Here is a 10,159-nt window from a genome sequence, read left to right as displayed (position 1 = left end):
ATGGGGCCATCCAGGGGCGCCTGGCTGGCTCGATGGAGCGTGTGACTCTTGTTCTTGGAATTGTGAGTTTGAGCCCCACGTTGGGTACAGAGATTACTTAAAAATAAAATCTTTTTTTAAAAAATGGGGTCATCCCATCCTCTGGATGGAAATGTATGGAAAACAAGCTGCTTTCAGATGCTTGTAGAGACATAGACCTTGACTGTCAGTAGCTGGAAGAAGAGCCCCCCTCCGAAGTCAGCCATCCGATAGAGAAGACAGGAGTGAAGTGAGTGCTCTTGACAGATGTACACTTCTGTTTGCCATCCTCAGTTACACGTTTATATGCGTGTTTACTTGGCAGTCTCATCGGCAAATGTGGATAGGAAGCATATGCATGCTTTACACCTGCTGGCAATGTTTATTTTGAAGAAAGATATGCTGTTGCTAGTGCAGAAGGCTTTCACAACACAATACAAAGCTCAGTTACAAATACGCAGCCTAGTGTTTGGAAACAGATACCTCTCTTAATGAAGGAAAAAAATTTTAGGGAAGAAGGAAAAAAATTTTAGGGAAAAAAGAAAAAGCAGGATGCCTAAAGAGAAGAATCAACAGACAAAAACACATACAATACTATGAACAGAAGACTTCAAAGACAAGTCCTTAGGTACAACCCACAAAATAAAATCAGTCATTTGCACAGTATTGCCGTGAATCTACACTATACATGTGGAATGTCTTCAAATATTTTGTATTTCACAATAAAGTCATTTTAATTTTGCTATTAAAAAAAAAAGAAAGATATGCTGTTGCCTTCTTTCCTGACAAGGTCAAGTGTGCAAATTGTCCAGTGTTTTGCTTTGCTTCTGGTCAGGCAGTGAACAAAGAGATTCATCTTTTTCCTTTAATAGCCACCTTTTACTGTTGGTTCTAAATATGTTAGTTTGTTCTCATGACATCTGGTGGCATCAAGCATTTCAGAATCTAGAAATGATTAGTTGTACCAAAGAGGTAGTTATGTGGCATTGTATTCTGTTGGCATCAGATGCCACTACTTGGCTGCTCAGATGAGGCTTTTAAAATATTCATTTTGGGGGCACCTGGGTGGCTCAGTTAGTGAAGCATCTAAATTCGACTCAGGTCATGATCCCAGGGTCCTGGGATCAAGCCCTGTGTTGGGCTCCCTGCTTATGGGGAGTCTCTTCTTTCTCTCTCTCTGTCCCTCCCCCTGCTCATTCTCTCTCTCTCTCTCTCTCTCTCTCTCAAATACATAAAATCTTTTTTAAAAAATCTGTTTTCAGTGTTCCCACCTGCAGTGCTTCCTTCTTCCCCACCCCCCTACCCATCTTGGCTTTAGCAGGGTTGATGATCTTCCCTGACTTACGTTGCACAGGCTCTGTCTTTTCTGGAGGCTGAGAGAATAAAATGCAGGGAGAAGAGCTGAAGACTTAGAACCGACGGCTGGGGAGTTTGTGCCATCAGAAATTTTCACCCCTGAAAATTTCCACCCCGGACTGTCAGAATAATAAGCCTTAGGATATTCACTGTCATGGTTCGTGAATACCAGGAAGAAAGTGCTAAAGTTGCATGTACAAAGACAGGTTTGTATTATGCAAAACCATGATCACCAAAATCTCTCCGGAGATTCCAGCTCCAGATTCACATGTATTTTCAGTGGTTTTATCCATATCACCAAACTTAATATATCGCAGAACATTTCTATTAAGAAGAAGGAGAAAAAGTATTACCTACGAAAGTAGTGATGCTCAGGGAAAGGCTGGTTTCCCCACTCACCACTTCGTGGGTAGATGGTTTATCACCTGGAGAAGTCTAATCTGGATAAATCCAGAGTCCAGGGCAGCCCGGGTGGTTCAGCGGTTTAGCGCCGCCTTCAGTACAGGGCATGATCCCGGAGACCCAGGATCGAGTCCCACGTCGGGCTCCCTGCATGGAGTCTGCTTCTCCCTCTGCCTGTGTCTCTGCCTCTCTCTCTGCCTCTCTCTGTGTCTCTCATGAATAAATAAATAAAATCTTAAAACAAAAATCCAGAGTCCATTTAAATAAAAAGAAAATCACATTTTTTCACAGAGTCAAATGACACAAGGACCTAGCCACTGAAAAATTCTGGAAGGCTGCTATTTGACTGGATTGTTATTACATGTCAAACAAGTCATAAGGTGACTATCAGTTAATGACCATTAGGATAAAAGGTGCCATTAAAGCAAAAGAGGATCAGGAAAAGCACACCAACATCTTGAGAGTGATTATCATTGGGATGTGGAATTATAGGACCAATGTTTTAGATGTTTCTGTATTTTACAACTTTTCTACAGCAAGCATGGATTGACTTTATAATCAGACAAAACCAAGAAAGGTCACAAAACTTACCAATATCCATAATTTTAAAATAAAGTCAATATTATCGACAAAACAAAAACAAGTAACTGATTACAGTCTTGGTCTCAACAGTATGCTTCTGCTCTGCTCACCGAGCAGCTTTTGCTTCAACATAACCCCCCAGTTCTCCAGACCAATCTTCTGCACAGGCAGAAACTGGCTCAGTGATCCCTATGGTGATGTTAGCGGTAAGGGCCATGCTAGGTGCTTACGTGCCTATGCACATGTGCGGGTGTCCATGGGCCTGTGCGTGTGTACATGCGTGGAGGAGAGGTGTTGGGGGAAGGGGGAGTTGCTTTTTGTTATGGAGTCAGCCTTCCTATTTCTCAGACCCAAGGTGCAGCGCTCGCCATGGCACCACCTTCCCCACCCATGGCATTTCCACTCCTTTAATGAAGATCCGTCACTCATTTTCTAAATCGAGTCCAAGGCTCCCATCTGCCCGGCTTCATAGTCATAAATTAGTCCTTTTCTCAAATCCTCCTTCAGCTGGCTTGCAAATTATCCAGGTTCCCACCTCTCCCTGGGGTCCTGACTCACCCTTCCAAAATGCCCCTCCCCAGGATCTAGCCCCAAACCTCAGTTTGCTGGCTGAGATTGCCTTACCTATTGCCTGACGTCCCGGAAACAGCTTAATTTTACAGAAAAGTCTCTGCTGCCCCAGATTCCCAGCCATTCTGTTCCTGTACCTGGCAGGACAAAGTGTCTCCTGCAGGGCCATTTGTACCGACTGTCAACTTGAATTGTGACTGTGGCTTGCCTCCCCCAACCTGGCTGAACCTTTGATGTTAACTGGCCTGCTCCCCAGTGTTGATCTGTCCTAGGGGCTGGGTTCTGTGCCAAGCCTCCCTCCTTCTTAGCCACCCTATTGCTATGCCAAAGATGAATTGGGTCTAGACATCCAAACTGGATTGGCAATATAAGGGCAGATGCAAAGTGTGGGAGCAAAAACACAAAACCAAAAGGGGGTTAAAAAAAATCCACTGGGCCTAACAGCTGTAACAGAGGTGATGCTAGGGGCAGGGTTTCTCCATTTTGGCACTATTGGCATTTGGAGCTGGATTATTCTCTGTTGTTGGGAGACGTCTGGTGCGTTATATGATGTTTGGCAGCATCCCTGGCCTCCACCAGTCATTGCCAAATGTCCCTTGAGGGCAAAATCACCCCCTAGTTGAGAACCACTGATCTATATTATTAAAGGCCCCCTGAAATGGCCCTTTTCTTGGAACCTTGTGGATATGGTTGCTTTTAATCAAAGTTTCTCAGCCTCAGCACTATTGCTCCAATAATTATTCTGGAAGCTATTCTATGCACTGTAGGATGTTTGGCAGCATTCCTGGCCTCACCCACTAGACACCAGTTGCACCTCACTCTTCCCCAGTACTGACAAACAAAAATTTCTCCAAATGGTGCCAAATATCCCTTAGGGAGCGATACTGCCCTTGGTTGAGAATCACTCTCCCAGAGCAATGCTCATTTTTTACTGCCGGTGTGCATGGATCTGATAGGGACATAAAAGACTAGAAGACAGTTGGAGAATTTTGGAAGGAAGCCCCTCTCAAATTATTACTCAAATGCAGTATTTCAAAACAACAGGACTGTTTGTTTTTTGGTTTTTTTTTTTTTTAGTTGGCAAACTAAGAGTGAGTTTATACTAGCAGTTCTCAACCAGGAGCGATTTTGACCCAATGAGTGTATTTGGAAATTTCTGGAGACATTTTTTTTAAAAAAGATTTTGTTTATTTGAGAAAGAGAATGAGAGAGAGAGGGCGCACAAACAGTGGGGAGGGGTAGAGGGAGAAGCAGACTCCCTACTGAGCAGGAAACCCGATGCAGGGCTCCATCCCAGGACCCTGGGATCATGACCCAAGCCAAAATCAAGAGTTGGCTGCTTAACTGACTGAGCCACCCAGGTGCCCTCTGGAGACATTTCTGATTGTCATAACCAGGGGGTGGGGGTGCCACTGGCATCTAGTGGTGGAGGCTAGGGATGCTGCTAACCATCCTGCAGTGCACAGAATAGCTTCACCACAAAGAATGATCCAGCCCCAAATGTCAATAGTGCCAACGTGGAGAAACCTTGGTTTACATGAATGTTGTTCCACTGGACTTGATGGAAAGTTTGTGTAACCCACCATGTCGGGGCTCCAGCTACAAAACACTTTTGACAAACAGTGGTGGGATACTCATTCCAACTTGGGGTGACTGCCCATCCTTCTTATATTTGTAAAGAATCAACTAACTTTACACTGACAGGGCCAGAAGGGTCTCCAAATTACCTACTTGATCAGGTATTCAAGTCTTTAAATTGGTGATAAGCTTTATCCCAATTTTCTACAAAGTTGTTCAAGGGCATAACTGAGGAAAGAGTATAATTCAGAAATATCTTGGCCTTCAGTGCCAAGAAAAGAAATCAGATGAACTTTAGTGCAGGAACTCTGTGATCACTATTTTGGCTGCCCAGAGGTTGTTTGTGGCACAGATCACAATTTTAACTATGCCTGCGTAGGTGTATTTTTCTTCATACATTTTAAGATTTTCTTTATTTATTTGAGAGAGAGCGAGAGAGAGACAGAGAGGGAGAGAGAGAGCATGCGGACACAAGCACGAGCTGGGGGAAGGGGCACAGGAAGAGAGAGAGAGAGAGAGAATCTCAAGCAGACTCAGTGCTGAGTGCAAAGCCCAACATGGGACTCTATCTCACGACCCTGAGATCATGACCTGAGCTGAAATCAAGAATCGGATGCTTAACGGACTGAACCACCTGGGTGCCCCTCTTCACACATTTGAAATGAACTGGCTTTAAATAAATAAATAAATAAATAAATAAATAAATAAATAAATAAATAAATGGACTGAGTTTCTATTTCATGAGTCAACTTCATCAGAACTATGGTCAAGTACCCAAAATTAGTCAATTAAGAGCAATGTAGAAAGGAAAATCAGTGGTTCTCAGCTCTCCTGTACTTGAGAATCATGCTGGGAGCTTTCGAACACTTCCAAAGCCTTAGACCCCAGCCACTGGACCAACTAAATCAGGATCTCTGATTTAAAACTTCCCAGCAGAGCCAAGAACCTACTGAGTGAGTGAATGCAACTTGAAAAAGACCAGAGTGGAAGATCAAAGAGAGAAAATGGCCAATGGCAAAAATCATATGACCCTCACGCTGCGTCCAATCATTCCCACCCCCAGCTCCAATCCATGTTACTTCTGAAGTCTTTTGATTCTTTTCTTTCCTTATTTGTTCTTTAAACATTTATGTTTTCTAACCTCAGTGTCTCTTCTTATTATGTTCACTTTTGACCACTATATAAATTAAATATACAAATTAGATCATAGAGGGAAAAGGGTAAAAGAATAAAAGCTGAAATCTGGGACTTTATTGTAAAGTATGAAGAAATGGGAACTGGAGTGCAGTAGTTAGCAGCTAGCTCTTGAGAATTGCTTAAGCAATATTTAATTTAATTTCTTGCAGAGGCACCAGCCTTCATTCTTGAGTCTCTCAGTTGCCATCATCAGGGACCACTTCTGAGAAATGATTTGATACAACTTGAGCACAATGTTACATGAGGTTTAGCATTCATCATGTACGTAATGGGTCTTCTACGCAATCAAGAGTTTTGTGTAGGTCATCCATTTAATAAATTAAAAAGAAACTACATCATCATAATTTTAAAAGTGTAAATATTTAATAATGATAGATTCAGATTAGTGAATTAATATGTGAAAGAGAAGACATTATTTGTAATCTATCACCAAGGTGGCAGAGACCGGCTAGTTGTCTACCAAACCATTTCCCTTGCCCTCCTGGGCACACAGACCAATCTCCCAGCTTCCTCTGCAGTTAGGTTTGGCCATGTGACCAAGTGCTGGCCAGTGGAAGACAGAATGGTCTTTATCACTGTTCTACCTCCTTTTTGAGATTCTGTGCCTCATCGAATGAGCTTCTGGCTCTATAGCAATGACCCAGAAATGAATGAGAGATTTCCTTAATCTAATACTCAACTTATTAAAATATCACAATGGGGTATGGGGTGCCAGCTATACTATGTTGACAGTCACAACACTTGGGTTGGGATAGGTGTCATCTATCCATCTTCAGATCTTCTCTTTTCCCCCAACCTGAGATCTGAGCAGAGGGCCTCTGAGCCAAATGCTGATGAAAAATGAGTAAATCCAACTCCATCTTTTTCTTATGGTTTATCAAGAAGAGGATATTGAATCTTGAGGAATAAAAGCTTTTGTCCTGAACAGTTAGGAGCTTGGAGTTGCCTTTTACTGAAACGGGAGGAAAACCAAAAAAACAAAACAAAACAAAACAAAACAAAACAACACTTAGGTTGTGCTTTATACATGAATATGAACAAGATGCTGCTCCTCAAGTCCTCCCGGAACTGCTTTGGGATCCACAGTGAAGGGAAGGCCTTGTACTCTGAAGCATGCAAATATGAAAATGTTATGCACTTTTGGCCAGAGTATTACATAGCCGGTGCTGTGTCCTTCTCAGAGTAGCATATGATGTCCATCTGTTCTTTACTGGTGCTTTTAACTTATCTGCAGAGTATTCCATTGTGTGGCCAGTGACAATGCTTTCTGTCTCGTGGGAAAAGTCCATCTCAAGTAAAAAGAGAATGAACTCAATATCGGTGAAAGATAGAGAAAACTTTGATGTAATTTAGATTCTTGGTTCCTGTCCCCTCTGAGATGTAGCCTGACCTCTGGCCTTAATGTTAATTAACATGAGCCAATAAATTCTCCTTTTGCCAAGTTGGATTCCATCTCTTGGGTCCAAAAGGGTTCAAGTGATACATGTGTTTGAAATCAGAAGCATTCGGAAATCTCTAGGTATGTAGCCACTCCAACTGCGTCCCTTTGCTGGGGGATAAATGTAACTAACAAAGAGGCTATATAGCAAGGCACCTCATCAAGTGCGAGGTGTGACATTTGTGGAAGAAACTATGGAAGATGGTGGTGAAGGACTGATCTCCACCCTTCCCACCCCCCTCCTGCCCCTTTTCTCCCCTCACTTTAAAAAAGGTTTTATTTATTTATTTGAGAGAGAGAGAGAGAGAGAGAGAGAGAGAGAGAGAATGAGCTGTGGGGAGCAGCAGAGGAAGAGAGAGAAGCAGACTCCCCACTGAGCAGGGATTCCCCACTCCTAGGACCCTGAGATCATGACCTGAGCTGAAGTCAGACTGAGCCACCCAGGTGCCCCCTCCCTCTCTCCCTCCTTTTAGAGGGAACCTCGTATCATTATATTTTCTCTAACAAGTAAAAGAAACTTGTACAGCGATAAACAATTTCTTGAAGCCTTCTAAAATATAGAAGCACCAGCCCCATCCCCGCCTTGAAAGTAAAAACCAGGAAGAGAGCAAATATTGAAGCATTATCATTAACGGTGTTTATGGCCTTCGATTTGCAGTCATTTCCAGATGCAAAATATTAATCATAACCATGATTAATTTTCTCTTAGAGGTTGCATGTGGATTAACTCTAAGGTGAATGTCTGAGACAATTATTTTATATCTCAGTTAATACCCCTAGGAAAGTGCATTGGGTTATGTGACGGATCTTTCATCAGAGTTGGATATTGGTATGTATTTTAGATTCTTGTCTTCATGCAGTATTCGGGGGCAAAGCCATTGAGTTTCATCTTATGCAAGAACTAGATGTATTTTTTTCTTTCGTAGAGAAATAAATGGATGAGTCTAAAAACAAGCCCAAACTGCTTTGCTGGGAAAGGACAGAAAAATAAATGGAGATTGTGGTCAGAATTAAGAGTGTGCTGCCACCCAAGAAGGGCCCTGCTCCCTGCTCCCGAGAAATGGTTTTCTTCTCAGGCAAACTGTCTTGGATCTGCAAAGCCCCTGGGCCCCCTCCCAAGCCAGGATGGGATTTTCACGGCTGCCTCTGCAGTTTTAGGGGTTCCAGTCTCTCTCCCCCAACACGGAACACAGCCTGGTTCGGACAGCGGACACCCTAAGCAGGTTTCCCAATTTCCTACATAGGATATTTCTTAAATATGTTTTACATAGAGCTGGAAATTTTTCCTTTGAAATTAAAAATGACAAGTCATAGGTAACAGCAGAGGGCACTCTTGCCTCTGCTATGCAAGGACACGCTTGCTGTGGGAGAAGGAATTCTGGATTTGTGTTTGTTTTTCTCGGGTTACTTGGGTTTGACAATGGGCACACATTCCAGGCTGAGTTGACACACCCATGACTGTTTCATTGTCTCCCCCCTCTTTCCCCACTGTCCTTTCTGCCCTCAGCTGGGTGATCTCATACTTGGGAGAAATACAGAATAAAGAAGGAGCGCTCTCTGGCAGCAGCTTTGCTCCAGGAATACCTGAAGAGAGGACTACAGGCTTTCTGTGTAGTTCCCAGTGCTCCAGAATGAGCTGGAAGTCCCGCATGGCTATGGAGGAGGCCTTTGTGTCTGCCTTGGGGCCACCTCCCAGTTACATCACCCTCCGGGAGGGCAGACAGGAAGCCCTAAAATCCAGAGCATTTGTGGCCTTGGCCTCTTGCTTCCCATTCTCTAACCTCCTAGTGTTAGGCTGACACCCTTCTTCCTGTCCGCGTGCCATGGTGAATGTCACAGGGTACATGTTGGGGTCAGAATGACTGGACACTTGAGAAGCATCTGTTTCGAGATTTGGGGGTGAATGTAACTCACATAGTGTCCCCCAATAGAGTAGCTGTCCCCACAACAGCTGGGAAAATGCAGAGAGTCAGCATCTGGCTAGAAGGAAATGGGAGAAATCAGTACAGAAAATGGAAGATTCCACGTATCTTCCTAGGAGACCTTTACAAAGAAATGGGTTTGGAAATGTTTATTCTCTGGATCAAGCCGTTTTCTATATTTACTCTAGGGAAAACACTCACTTCCTTTATCTGGTTCTCTTTATTTTGGGGAGCTACTGCCATTTTGATCTAGACTTCGCAGGCTGTGCCACTCCCCCTCCCAAAAGGATGACAGGATTCCCAAATAAGGCAACAGGTTCCTGCCTGTCACCACATGTGATCATGGCTGGGCTATGTGTCAGGGAACCAAGGAAACAGGAAAACCACGACCTTTTTTGGAAAGTCTCCTGCCTTTCTGCACAGAGAAACGTGAGAATTGCTTTCGTGACTCATACCCTCAAGGTTGAGGGGCGCGTGGATTTTGGTTTACATGCCTTTCAACTTACAGGTTTAATGGTGAGAGTTGCCAACCCGAGCAGGGTGTGTATTCACCACCATTCACTTAGAATGCTTTCTTGCACTTGGAGAGAGAACGCGTGAGCAATGTCTTCTGTCAGCATTCTTTCCTGTTGGACGACCTGCTAGTCTCTTTCTTATACTGACATCACCTGCTAACCAAAGATGAATGCCCCAGAACAGTGGTGATGTCCTAAGTGAGAGTCATCATCTATTCAATCTTCTACTTAAAAATGCTTTCCTAAAAAGGCTAGTCCTTCCTAAAAACACTAGGCCTTCCTAAACACTCCTGCCCTAAACTTGTTCAGATGCTGGACTGGCCAGTCGATGGGGGTCTCGGTAGGAACTGTAGGGCAGCTCAGACTATCTAGGAGGCACGCGTGTACTGTAGACCTTATGAGGTACAAGCAGACAGAAGTGATAGGCAAAGGAAAATCTTGTGACGTATCAGGTCGTCTTTGGAAACCACACATAGGAGGAATTCTGGGCTCTGACTGGATTGTTAACACACGCTAGGCTTGCACCCAATTTCTTCAACTCCTAAAACCGTATTTTTAACCTTGCTACCAAGGACCATTAC

The sequence above is a fragment of the Nyctereutes procyonoides genome, unplaced genomic scaffold, assembly GCF_905146905.1.
Source record: "Nyctereutes procyonoides isolate TBG_1078 unplaced genomic scaffold, NYPRO_anot_genome, whole genome shotgun sequence".
In the NCBI taxonomy this organism is placed as follows: domain Eukaryota; kingdom Metazoa; phylum Chordata; class Mammalia; order Carnivora; family Canidae; genus Nyctereutes; species Nyctereutes procyonoides.
This window is presented reverse-complemented; position numbering follows the sequence as displayed.